General features: G+C 27.0%; 1 protein-coding gene across 3 annotated transcripts in view; it reads right to left on the bottom strand.

Annotated features, from left to right (window-relative positions):
• The window catches only part of Nrg (Neuroglian), a 112,436-nt gene extending 102,758 nt beyond the window's left edge, over positions 1–9,678 (bottom strand). For all 3 annotated transcript variants that reach the window (XM_065510185.1, XM_065510188.1, XM_065510187.1), the window contains exon 1: positions 9,531–9,678. The gene's annotated coding sequence lies outside the window, so the exon portion shown is untranslated. The remainder of the gene's footprint in view (positions 1–9,530) is intronic.
• Between the last annotated feature and the right edge of the window lie 3,625 nt (positions 9,679–13,303).

The raw sequence follows: 13,303 nt of genomic DNA, 5'->3' as shown, positions 1-13,303 counted from the left end.
TAAAATCCAAGACCACTGTAAAATAGATCTTAAAATTTAACTGAAAATTTCAATTTGACTAAGTGATTACAAGATACTAACTTTGGGAAAGTAAGTAGTAGTGAATAAACAATAAAAATAAATAATAGTTTCCCAAGTATATGATGTACAAGTTTAATGTTTGTACATATAAGGGTTTGCAATTATCCGCTCATTTTTATTTCCGGGAAAATATAAACATTTAGCTCTATTTCCAGAAATTACAGGGAATTTTATTAAATAGTCTATTTTGATTATGGGCAAAATTTTAAAGATTCTTAACATTCTTAACAAAAAACTCAATTAGATTAATCACGGCCATGAGCAAAATAAGTTTTTTCTGATCTTTATGCTAGTGACAAAATAAATCGAAAAATTCGATAATGTTTGTATGAAAACAAACACAAAAACAAAAAGATTTGCAATTTTAATAACAAATCATACTTAATTTAAATAAAATAAATTATTGAGAGAAAATGTCTTGTATTTATTACCGCTTAGAAACCCTAATATGTGTATGATATAAATAAATATACAATTAACTACAATTCCAACGACATCTTAAAAACTACTCTAGTGTTAAATTAAGAAAATGATGGGATGATTGACTCTTTGAAAACCATTCAGAAATCAAGCAAAAAATTGGGTAAAGATCGTGACGATGTTAAAATAAATAAATAAAAAAAAATAACAATTGCGGAAATGAATGAAAATAAAAAAAAACTTTAATTGATGAAAATTAAACAATGAGATTAAAAATAGTTGGGCTGTGCGGAATTCAAACAGTATTGCCAAGCTCAAGAAAGAATTGAATGTAGGAGTAGCATATTCTATGGTTTTGCAACTTTTATGAATTTAATCAATAAATTTCTTTGCTTTTGTAAAATTATTGTTTGTTTTATTTCAAAATAATATAATTATACTACTCGATAGCCAATAAGACCTCCTATCATATATCAAACGTTTGATAAACATTTGAGAACAATAGCTTTCTCGACAATTAGGGGAATTTATTCTCAATTTAAGAAACGCCTCAACTCAACTTATTCTTAATCTTAAATGCAAATATAATTATGTTTTAAACTTGAAAAATATTTGAAAAAATAAAATATGTTTCAAACAAAAAAACATATGGCTTGAATTTTTATTCCTTTTCTCTGGAGAATGCTATTGACATAAAGTGTATAATTCAATGCTTGAATTACACTTGCTTTTAATATGAATTCCAGTAAAAATGCTTATTGGGTTTATTTTCTTAGATTTTTTAATTTTCAAACTCAACTAGGTTCGTTCGTTGGATTTCTAATGAACAAATCATAGTTATTAATAGGTATGCTTTGTAAAAAGTTTGTTTTAAATTTTATACATAGTAATTCTTGATTATTTTAAGCAACTATTTTACAAAATTTGAATTCTCTACATATTAAATATAAACAAGGCGTTTTGCTTAAAATTAAAATAATTTAAAAAAAAAAAAAAACTAGTTTTATAAATTTTTACAGAACCAGTTTCATACATATTTTCAACATATAAAATTGTTAAAATTATTTTCTGTGAATTAGTTTTGTTGTTATTTGTTTTTAAGTGAATAACGTGTGACATAAAAATAAAATAAAATCCACAAAATACAATAAATTCTAAATCATCTGTTACGACAAATACATGACGTAATCTTTTCAACATATTCAACATTATTAAAACGAAAATATAAAGATACAATAAACCAAAAAAACAAAAAAAAAACTCAAACACTCGAGGTAGTGAGACAGACAAACAAAATAATCCAAAGAACAAACCAGCAGCAAGCATGTTATAGAAAAATACAAATTCTGAAAAAAATATTCAGCAAAAACAGAATACAAATAAATGAACTGAAAAAATACAATAATATAATCATAAATTGGTTATAAAAAGCTTTAAATTTAGATACAACAACAACAAATTACGAAAAATATACTTAAGCGCGCCGAAATTTATTTAATTCTGTACACAAACGAATCACAAAAACATTTTCAAATAAGCAAAGAGAAATCAACCAAAATTTTAACAAAAAAAAAAAAGAAAATACATATTTCAGGGCAAATGGCTGAAAAAAATCAAATGTATTAAATTCTGCCCATACAAGAGGGCAAGAGGAAAGGCTAAAGAGTTAAAGTAAAGATCGCTTGAGCTAACTTTAAAGTCACACAAATGCTTCAAGTATTAAACATTACAACTTTTAAACTTTTGCGGGGAAATATATTTAGGAATCATCCATAATTAATCTCAAGTCCCTTTGGGGAACTGTTTAAAGATACAACAGCAACAACAACATGACACATCAATAAACATTTCAATGACGGCACATTATTTGGGCACTCATCATTAATTGTACTCGCGCACCAAACAAACAAATTAAATATAATGGTTTTTATATTAAATATAAAGCCGAAAAAAAATTAATAATTATGAATTAATACTTATGTAGTATATGTGGAAATTAAAGAAAAATATGAATTTTTTATTTGGTAACCGAAACAATTATTTGAAATAAACATGACGTCATGACTTCAACCATTTATTTCATCGATTGGAACAAATTTTAAAATTATTTAACAAATTCTAAAAAATTACTTAAATTTGAATACTCATGGTGTCTTAGTATTGAGTAGCAATTATTGAACAACTAACTTTTCAATTACTACAACATACCATCTGCATTACTTAGAAGTAGTTTTGTAATGACTGACATTTAATCTGATTTATATGTAAAAATTGGTTCCACCTTTGAATGATGATTACATTTTCGTTAATTCAAATCTAATCCAAATTCATTTAAAATATTTGCTCATAATTCAATTTGATTTTTGATTAATCTCTTAGAAATGAGGAATAATCTTTTGAAGAAAAAAGGTATTCTTTAAATTTTCAGAATAATATTTTCTATAAAAATCTGAAATTTCATGATTTTTCAAGAAGAAAAAATTTAAAATTTTATTTTTAAAAAACGTAAAAAATATGCCATATTTTACATGTTCCGAATTTGGATGCGTGTAACTTTTAATAGGGGCCAGATAACTATATGTCAGTAATATAGGGGATATTTCAAAGAAAATTTTCGTAGGTCCGTCACATAGAAAAGTGGTCCGAAAATTAAAAAAAAAAAAAAGATTTGTCAACATAAATATCTCTTGAACTTAGAGATATCCCACAAATTCAAGCGTATTTTTTGTAGATATTTTCAGCATTCTGGATAATCAATTTTCCCGGTTAATTGAGTACCAAATTTTAGTAGTTTTTTAAAGGATTTTATGTACATGTTTAAATAATATAAGGATTTTATTAAATTTCGGACATATGCCAACAGCATTTAATTTTCTGGGCAGAGTAAGTTATTCCACGCATTTAAACTTTTTCTTAAATTTTTATATAGTTTTTCGATAATGACATTTAAAGCTCCATATTGCATCCTGATCCATCGGTTGGATCAAAGGCGTTTGGTTTGGAAAATTGTATAAAGCGTTCATTGCTTTTGTTTTTTTATTCTATTGATATGAATTGTGCCAGCTATATAATCAGCTAAAGATTTTTCTCCCAAGTTTGTGAATTCCATGTCGCTTTTTTGTTTAATTTTGAGTGGAATATTTTAGCCTTTTCATTCACTCTTAATCCAGAAATTGGAGTTCGATTATTCCAGAACCATTCATAAAATGCGAAATCTACTTTTGGTTCTTCAGCAGTCTTTAAATATTTTCAGTTCCGAATGGGAATTCCTCTTTTTCGTTTTATTCACATTGTGTTTGTTGTTCAAAAATAATCGAAAAAAATGTTGCTTATAATCCCGGATAATTGAGGTAATTACGGTTAATCGATCCAAATTTTGTTTCTATTTCTTTCACGGATAATTGGAGAACTTTGGGGGGCCGCCCACTAGCCCCCCATTTCAACTACGAACTAATGTAAATACAAACCATATCAAAAACAACCCAGCACTGACTATGTGAATTTCGTTAATCGTTCACGAGCTACCGAAATGCAAATAACAAATTTGTCTAAATCACTGTGTGTTGGATGTATTTATATATTTGGTGCAGTATGTAAAATTGTCCCATAAAATATTGTAAATTTATCCCAACAGACTTTGTAAGCTGACAACATTCTCCCAAGAATATTTGAGAATTTTGTAAATATTAAGGTATTAAAAATATGTATACCACTACTACTCACTTCCTAAAATACTTTATTAATCAATTCTTAACATAAATACATTTTTATTAATTAATAAAGCAAGACAAATTTATTAATAATTTCAAATGAAAATTTAAAAAAAAAATGAAAACGAAACGAACTAAATTTTTTTTATATATAAAAATAAACAAACGACCCCAAAAACTTAAAATAAAAACAAAAAAAAAACATCACGCAACAATACGCACTAAATAAAACACAAATACAAAAATTTGTATAAATGCCAAATATTTTTTGAATGTTGTTGATTTTTGTAGGCTGAATGAATACTTTTGTTTGTTACTTTTCAAAAGCTGACGTCATTTGTGATGATGTTGATGTTGATGAGAGGAGTCTAGAGGCCAGTCAGTTAGTTGTCAACAACAACAACTACACACAGTAACCAATTCAGTTGTGTGGTTAAAATAAAGCCATTTTAGCCACGGTTTTTAAATGAAATATGTACATAAGCACACAACACACACAAATAATATCGTCATCTGAAATGCAAAAGGGCGTAACAAACAAAAAATTCAAAATTGAGTTTTTAATGGATATTGGTACAAGGCGCATCACGGCTGAAGACATGTGCCTTGATGCGCCTTGTACCAATATCCATTAAAAACTCAATTTTGAATTTTTTAGCTTTCTATTTTTAAAAATAACGACTTTATTAAAGAAAAGAAAATCATATAAAACACTTTAAATTTTATTTAGTTTTATGTCTCTCCTATAAAATTTTAAAAAGTGTTGATACGCCCTTTTGCATTTTATGTGACGATATGAACATAATTATTTGTTTTTTATTAAATTTTCCATTTCGGTTTCAAACAATTGTGCTAAATTCAAAGAGTAATGAAAAAAAGATCTTACTATGTATTTAGAAAAAAATCTACAACGTGTTTTCTAGTTTGCTGCTTTATATTTGGGCCCTCAACTTCATAACGAAGCTACATAGATTTAAACTACATTTCCATAAGCCATGATGATATGATACTGGTGGGGTTAGTTTAGCTTTTTTTTAATTTTTTTTTTTTTTTGAATGCTAGTTCAACTCTAACTAACGCTTTTTATATCATTAATAACCATATTGACTGCCTGCCCCACCTTGGATCAAAAATGAGTGTGAATTAGTTTATTTTCTCTATCACTCTTTTGTGTTGCTCTCTTTGCTCTTTCAAACACTTAAAAAAAATTAGACTCAAAATGTTGTTGTTAGAAGAAAACCTGTTTTATTATAAAACAAACAACAACAAAAAACACTCAAGAATTTCATTTAGCGTTTCTATGGCGATGGGAGGAAGGAAGCAGTCACTGATTTGTTTTTCTATGTGTGTATGAAATAAAAATTCAAAATTTATATGTAAATGTGTTTGTTATGTGCAGATTTGTCTTTTGTTTTTATATTTTTTATTTTTTGGTCCAAATTAATTCAATAGATAAAAAAAAATGCGAAAGAAAATGCTAAAGAAAAGGAGACAAAAATAAAAACAAAATAACACAACTTGTTTTTATGGAAAATTTGTACTTGGAACCAACTCTCTCTCATACCACCACCTGTCAGAGCTTGTATTATACACATTTGTTTGGGAACACAAACAGAAATTGCACGAGTTGAAGAAATCTAAACATTAACTAGGTATTTCTTTCGCTTTTTTTATTTTCTCAAAGTGAAAATTATAGTTGATTTTATTCTAAATCATGTTGACTTTTAGTAGGTATTTTACGGATAACGGTAATTTTGATCTGATTTAAATTAACAGTTTTAAAGAGCCCAACTGAAACCGGTTTTTCTGGCCGAAACCGAACCGAATAGGTATTCGGTCAAAAATCATTATTCGGCTTAATCCTAGTATTAATTTAAAAAAATAATAATTTCAGACCATTTTTCAGCTAATGTTTAGGTGTCCTGCAGCACTCCACTTTAAATTGTGGACTCCATTGATCTTGAACTTTTTTTTACAGGATCCTTAGACATTTTACAATAAAATATACGTTTTTGTATTATATTTATTATATTAAAAACTTGGTTTTCCTTTAAAATTCCATATCGTAACCTTAAATACAAACTGACGTAACTACACTTTTATTTTTGTTACGTTATAAAATCAATAATAATAAAGTATTTTTGCCAATTTTTTGCGTTTGAATTTCTTTAATAAAGACCATAATCAATCAAAAACTCGTTTTGAGTTTTTGTGTAGTTACGTTCGTTTGCATTTAAGGTGACGATATAATCTATTGGCGTTTTCTTTTCTGACACAAAATATTGCCGACATATTTTGTATTAATTATTAAAGGTTACCTATAACCTTAGAATGTGTCAAATTTTTAACGATCACAATAGAACAAAAACCATTACCATTTTATACAGTTTTCTTTAATGTAGCATCTACATATTCTAAAACTATAATTTTTGCATCCATTTTAACATTTTAATCAAAAAATGTCAAAAACAATAACCAGCAAAGTTATTTAAAATGTGGCTCCTTTCTAACCCTTTGATAAAACTGAGGGTGAAACATGTAGCATATTTTCGGGGTTTTAAGGGAAACATTATATGAAAAGAACACGTTATACGTTTACCAAACTATATTTTTTCCGAAAAAATCACAAATAAAGGTAAAAAGCATAATAAAGGCATCATTTATGCCAGAAAAGATAACGCCGCCATATAATTTCCTTTATAAAAGTTTCGGTATTCGGGCAAAAATTTTAACATGCTCAAATATAGGAAATGACACCCATTTCGAAATAATTAGCGAAACTTTTTTTGGAGAAATTATAATAATATTGAGATTTTCAATACAATAGAATATCAAATTAATTTTTTTTATTTTTCTCATTCTGCACATAAATAGTATGAGTTTTATTCCTGTAAATTTACGTTTTAACGGAATTTATTAAAATTTAAAATGTGCAGGATATCTTCATTTGTTGCAATACATAGTTTAAATATGGACTAAATTGAATGATATTTGAGAGTAAACTGATATAGACTTAAATAAGTTATTTAGTGTTTATATTTGGCCAAATTTAATTATTTTAAAGTTGTTGAGTTTCTTAAGCTAATAGGGCCTGAACTTCCTTAATGTAAATAAAAAATCATATTTTTATTACAATTTTCCCGACGTTTCGTAGATGTTATGTCTACTTTTTCAAGGGATCGTCTACTTAAATAATAAAACTTAAAATTAAAACAATATTTTCAAAACAAACATTTAGAACACTTATTGTTTTTGTAGATTTTTGCTTTACAGTTATTTTTATCTTTAACTTATCTTTACAATTTCATAAAGGTTTCCAATTTAAAAGATTTCTTATATGATGAAGTGTAAAAGAAATGCGGCAACTTTTCAGAATAAAGTAGTACCAGATAATAGGTAAAAATAAATATAAAAATAGAAATATGTCATCTGTACCAACATATTTCTGAATAATAATTGTCAAAAACTTACCTTGAAATTAATTGATAAAAAGGGGACTCCAGAAATTTGAAGAAATTCCTTTTTATTTACTAAAAAGAAATTCCTTTAATGTTTATTTATATGGCAATGCCATTAGTAAAGAGTGACATCAACAAAACTACAAAAACAAACACGCACTCATACATTTTCATTTTAACACACTCTCCTCATCATCATCATCATCTTCCTCTCACTCAACAACAACAACTAAAATTGCACAACATTAAGTCATCACATCCATCAACACTGTTATTTTATTCAATTAATAAAACTATCATTTATAAATTAAATCATAATTTAATACATAAAAAGTAGTTTATTTTCATAAACTCCGACATAAAATGAGAAGAAAATCTAAAACAAACTATATTTTAATAAAAAAAAAAAAAACTCACGCACACAGAGGTTCTTTCTCTGTATATAAAATTCCAGGAACGGAAAATTTTATTCGTTAGCAAAATATTAAATACAAATTATTTTTTATTCTCAAAGTGAAAATTAATATTCTTTATTAGATACCTATATAATCGATTATAAAATCGAATACAAAAGAATATTGAGCACAATTTGCAAAGGTATCATTAGCTCTTGAAAATTAGTCGGTATCTAAATTTGGGTTAAATTAAATTCATTAACTCATCAAATACTTTTTAATCTTTTCACCATTAATAAATATAATTTTTTTCCTGATAATAGTGATGTTTAAGTGAAATTTAATATTTTAGAAGATAGGCCTTCATAAATAAAATTTCCCGAAGAAACTGACATTTTCTAAAAATTTGTTGGTAGAAGTCCTGGTATTTGTAAATTTTAAGCGATTACTGAGTTTATTCATTACGCATTTCAGCAATTCAACAAATTATATTTTTTAAAAAATCAAATTTTTAAATAAATTGTTTGACAAGTAGCACTTTTATCAATTTAAGTGAGTTATTATGAAACTCATTGAGTTCCAATGTTCTACAATTGGAGTAGAACCGTATAAAAATACATTCAGTGAACTTTGTTAGTCCTTCAAACAAGACATTCGAGTATTTTTAGTGTATAAAGCTTAGATACTCTACATTTTATTATAAATATGTAATATCAAAAAATTTCGAATCCCTTAAACTATTCCATCCCTGCAAAGTACACAATAAAAAGTTGAGCAAATAAAGCCACGCTCAGGTGAGCGTGAGAAATTGTCTTTTCAAAAGAGAGTATAATTTGGTTAATTCTGTTTTTTGAGTTTAATTTTGCAAGCAGCAACAACAACAATAATTTACGTTATTTTTTTTTTGTTGTTTTCTTGTTACTTTTGTATACGTCTTTTCTATATAATTTATTTGGCTTGTTTCGTTTACGTTATTTTTTTTTATTTGTTTGTTGTTGTGTTTGGTAGAAATGTATGATGATGATGATATTCGTTAAATAAATGAACAAAATATTTAGATAATTATGATGTTTGTTGATGATGTTTTTGTTGGTGTGGAGTTTATAGTAGTAGTTTTATTTTTTGTTGTTTTTAGTCAGTACAGCCACTTGGCAATTGAAATAAGTACAAATAAATAAGAAAAACCGTTTTTAAAATATTTTAATTGAAACTTGTTCACAGAAAGAATGAAATAAGTAGCATTTATTTTTAAATTTATAAATAATTCATGTAGTTAGGTTTTTTTAGGTTCTTTCTAAATATTGTAATTTAGCTTTTCTCATTTTTTACACAATCTATTTTGCTTTTTAATGTTGTAGATTTTAGGGTGCGGTGCCCAAAAATTTTATAAATTTATTTTTTTGTTATTTTAATTAATGCCACCATTATTATTATACATATGTACACAACAACTAAATTCAACTCACTTTAGTTTAATCAAGACGAATTGAAGACAATTTTTTGATGTGGTACACTAAAATATTATTTTCTTGTTTCTTACACAGACACTATACACTTACTAACGCGCACACGTTATTAACGAAAACAGTCCGCTGAACAGAACCAACGCGTATCACGACCAAAAACGTAATGAACAAACGGCTTTCATTTTTACTCAATTTTGGTTTTATAAATTAATGGACGCTCTCAATTACTCAATGAGCAAAAAAATAATTTCAAAATCTCTCTCCCTCTCCATCAAGGCGAATTTATAGAAGGTGACGACAGAACTACAACAAATACAACATATACAAAAACAACAAGTACTTTGTTTTTGTAAAAAGATTAGTGAACTGTCAAAGTTGCCTGTGGTTGTTTTTGCTTTTGGGTTTGTTGTATTTTTCGCCACAACAAACACAAGTCAATTGACAGTTCACTTGTCTAAACAAGTGAATAAAAAAAATAATCAGCTGTTCTTCTGTCGTCACCTTCTATAGATTCGCCTTGCTCTCCATTAATCAGTGAATTTGCATCTGGCAAGTCTGGTGACTATATGACAGCAGTGTTGGGCAGGCCTGCCAGTATTGGGGATTAATTTATCCCTAAAGTTGGGTATTTCAAAACTTTTTGTGGACATATGTATATCAAGGCGAATTTATACAAGGTTGAGTCAGTCAAACAGCTGATAATTTTTTTTTTTACTTTTTGGTTCTAACAGTTGTCAAAGCTTGTTTTTATATTTAAATATCTACATATTCTAACCATATTAACAAAATATTTATTTTTAACATAAATAAGTGAAGCCTTCACTATACAATTATCTACACTACATTAAGTTTTAATGCATATTTGTTTAATTTTTCATTTTTGTTTTTTGACATTTGTTAAGACCAATTGTTGTATTTGTAGAACTTATAGCACCTTGTATGAATTCGCCTTGATGTATATCGTTTTGTAGGGTAAGCGTTTTTATTCAAGATTTAAAAAAATCGTGTATTTAAAATTTTCAGCCTTTTTATTTAATTTATAGAAACAGAGTAAGGCAGACTGGGACATTGCCAATTATTTTTCAATTACATGTAATGGAATTACCAATTATGGTAATTAGTAATTAAGTTTTTTTAAAAAATTTAAAAAAAAAAAACAATACATACAATAAAGGGTATCCAAAAATTAGTAATTAATTTAAAACAACACAAAACAATATATAGGGTGTCCAAAATAAGCAGCTAATGAAATCGGAATTAATAAAATAAAAACAGTTTCGAAATAAAAACGACAAAAACATTCCGATTGGTTATTTTAAAGGCTTTTTTAAGATTTATATATTATAAAATAAAAAAACTTTTTTTCAATTAAATATCCTCACCCAAATATTTTGCTAAATGAAATACAGTAGTTTTGACTTACCTGCCTTTCACTTAAGAGCATTTTGCATATAAGTGCACAAAACTTGTGATTTGTATATTTATTTACCAAACTCCATATAAATTCGTTAATTTAAGTGCATTGTTCATACCTGCACATTTAAGATAAGTGCATAATACTCTTGGAAGCTATTACTGGTTTTCATGAAAAATTTCATTTAGCTGCCTAATACAAAATTAAATCAAAACAAAATAAGGAAAATCCGATTTTGAAAAAATGAGAAGTTTTCAACATCTTAATAATTTGAAACGTAGCTAAAATAACAAATTTGTCGTTATGTTTAGACGGAAAAATCACAAAGCTTCATGTAAATTATTTGCCGTTAGCTCCTTTTTGGGCAGTAAACTTAAATGCACTTACCAGCTTTAATGAGCACGTAAGTAAGTAAGTTAACTGCATTTTTATCTTACCTGCACAAAATATCGTGCAATGAGTGGCAAGAGTATATATGAGTTTGCCATTCCGTTTGTCATTCCTACATTTTTCAATTCCGACCCCACAATGTATATGTATATATTCTAGATCGTTGTAGATAGCGGGTATAGACATGTCCGCCTCACAAATAACTTACATACCTGATTTATACATCAATATATCCGGTTTGGTTCAGAGATGTGCATGAATACCATTCAAATGACACATTTATTATTTTGCAAAAATGAATACTTAGTTATCACTATACATAAACTAAACGAATACTGTCATTGCATGACACTGTCATTGCATGATTCGCTACAGCATGTGTTTTGTTACAAAATGCATGTAATTGCTTGCATATTCTGTAAACTCTTTCCATTCACAAAAGCAGCGAATCTTTATGAGTGTTTTGAATATATGCAGAGTTCTTTGAGTAAATATTCCTATATGAGCATGTTTGAATTCATTTAAGGTGGAAAAAGTACCTTACAGCACTGGTATTGGGATGTGTGACAGTCAGGACATGGTCATTGTTGCTACACCACCAAATTTTTAAAATTCTTTTTTTTTTCAATTTCGTTATTACCACGAAAGGACAGTTAGAAAAAACAGCGGACTCGTTGCAACATCGCCGACACCGATGTGGTTGTTAAAAGGGGCGGTATGGTGTAAAGAGAAAATCGTGGTGAAATTAAATAAATTTGCCATAAATTACTTTTTCAAGTCCATTTTAAATTTGTTATCCTAAAAGTATGCAGTGGTTGTTTGTTGGTGTTATGTTAAGTGGTTGTTGAATTAGCTACTGGTTTATGATAACACAGTTTTTTATGCTTAGTTAAAAACCAATGGGGTTTATATTGTAAATGTTTGAAAACAAAAATTTACTTTCAGTTTTGTACTTTTACCGAAATAATTGTAATTAACAGGGCAACCAAAAATATGCTCTAAAAAAAGTGTTTTATGCGCATAAAATATGCACTTAAAAATGAAAAATATGCTGTTAAAATATAAAAATATGCACTTAAAAATAGTTGGTTATTGTTTGATTTCAAAGTTTTATTAATAAAATATATGAGAAATCAAATAAATATTGAGCTCATAAATTAAAATTGGTTATTATAGCATTAAATTTCGATTTTGGTGACTTGGGCACTACATGAAAATAGTTTGGTTCAATTAATTTTATTATATTTAGCAATGAGTTTACTTAAGTTTTGAAATTTCTTAGACAATCTTAATTGATTTTTCTCATATTTTAAAATGCCTAATACTTTCAAAAAATTTTTAGTAATTAGTAGCATAATATTTATAGGATCAGTTCCATATAAATTTCTCTATACGTTTTTATTCTACATAAAGCTGTAAAAACCACTTTTTTAACATTTGAATTATGTTTCAAAACCTCTATGGAGAGCATGTGTAATTTTTTATTTAAAAATTTCAATGGAACATTCATCGTGTACATCTAAATAAATTCGTCTTCCAAAATTTAAATAGAATTATCAAAAAGCCTTACAATAGTGGAATGATTTAATAGAGTTTTATAGAAGTTAAGAATACTTTACTCAATAACTTTATTGTTAAATTAAAAATACAAATTTTTGTAAATTTTCATAAAAACACTATTACCGAAACAATCTCAAAATACCTTTGCTGGAAAATAAGACAAAATATTGTTTAAGCTAAAATATAATTTCGAATCGGTAGGTAGCCAACCTTGCTAAGCATTTTATACATTTAAAACTTTTTGCAAATATCAAAAATTCTATATAATAGATCATAGTTGCTATAAAAATTATATGGAATGAACCAAAAATTGAATATGAAATCAATCGAAATTCATCACACCTAAATAATTTTTGAAATTGATTTCAGTTTTGAAAACGATTTTTTTTCCTTCTCCTGTAAACTAAGG

This window comes from Calliphora vicina, chromosome 4, assembly GCF_958450345.1.
Source record: "Calliphora vicina chromosome 4, idCalVici1.1, whole genome shotgun sequence".
NCBI classification, from domain to species: Eukaryota; Metazoa; Arthropoda; class Insecta; order Diptera; family Calliphoridae; genus Calliphora; species Calliphora vicina.
Note: the sequence above shows the minus strand (reverse complement) of the source record. Positions and strands in the feature narration are given on the sequence as shown.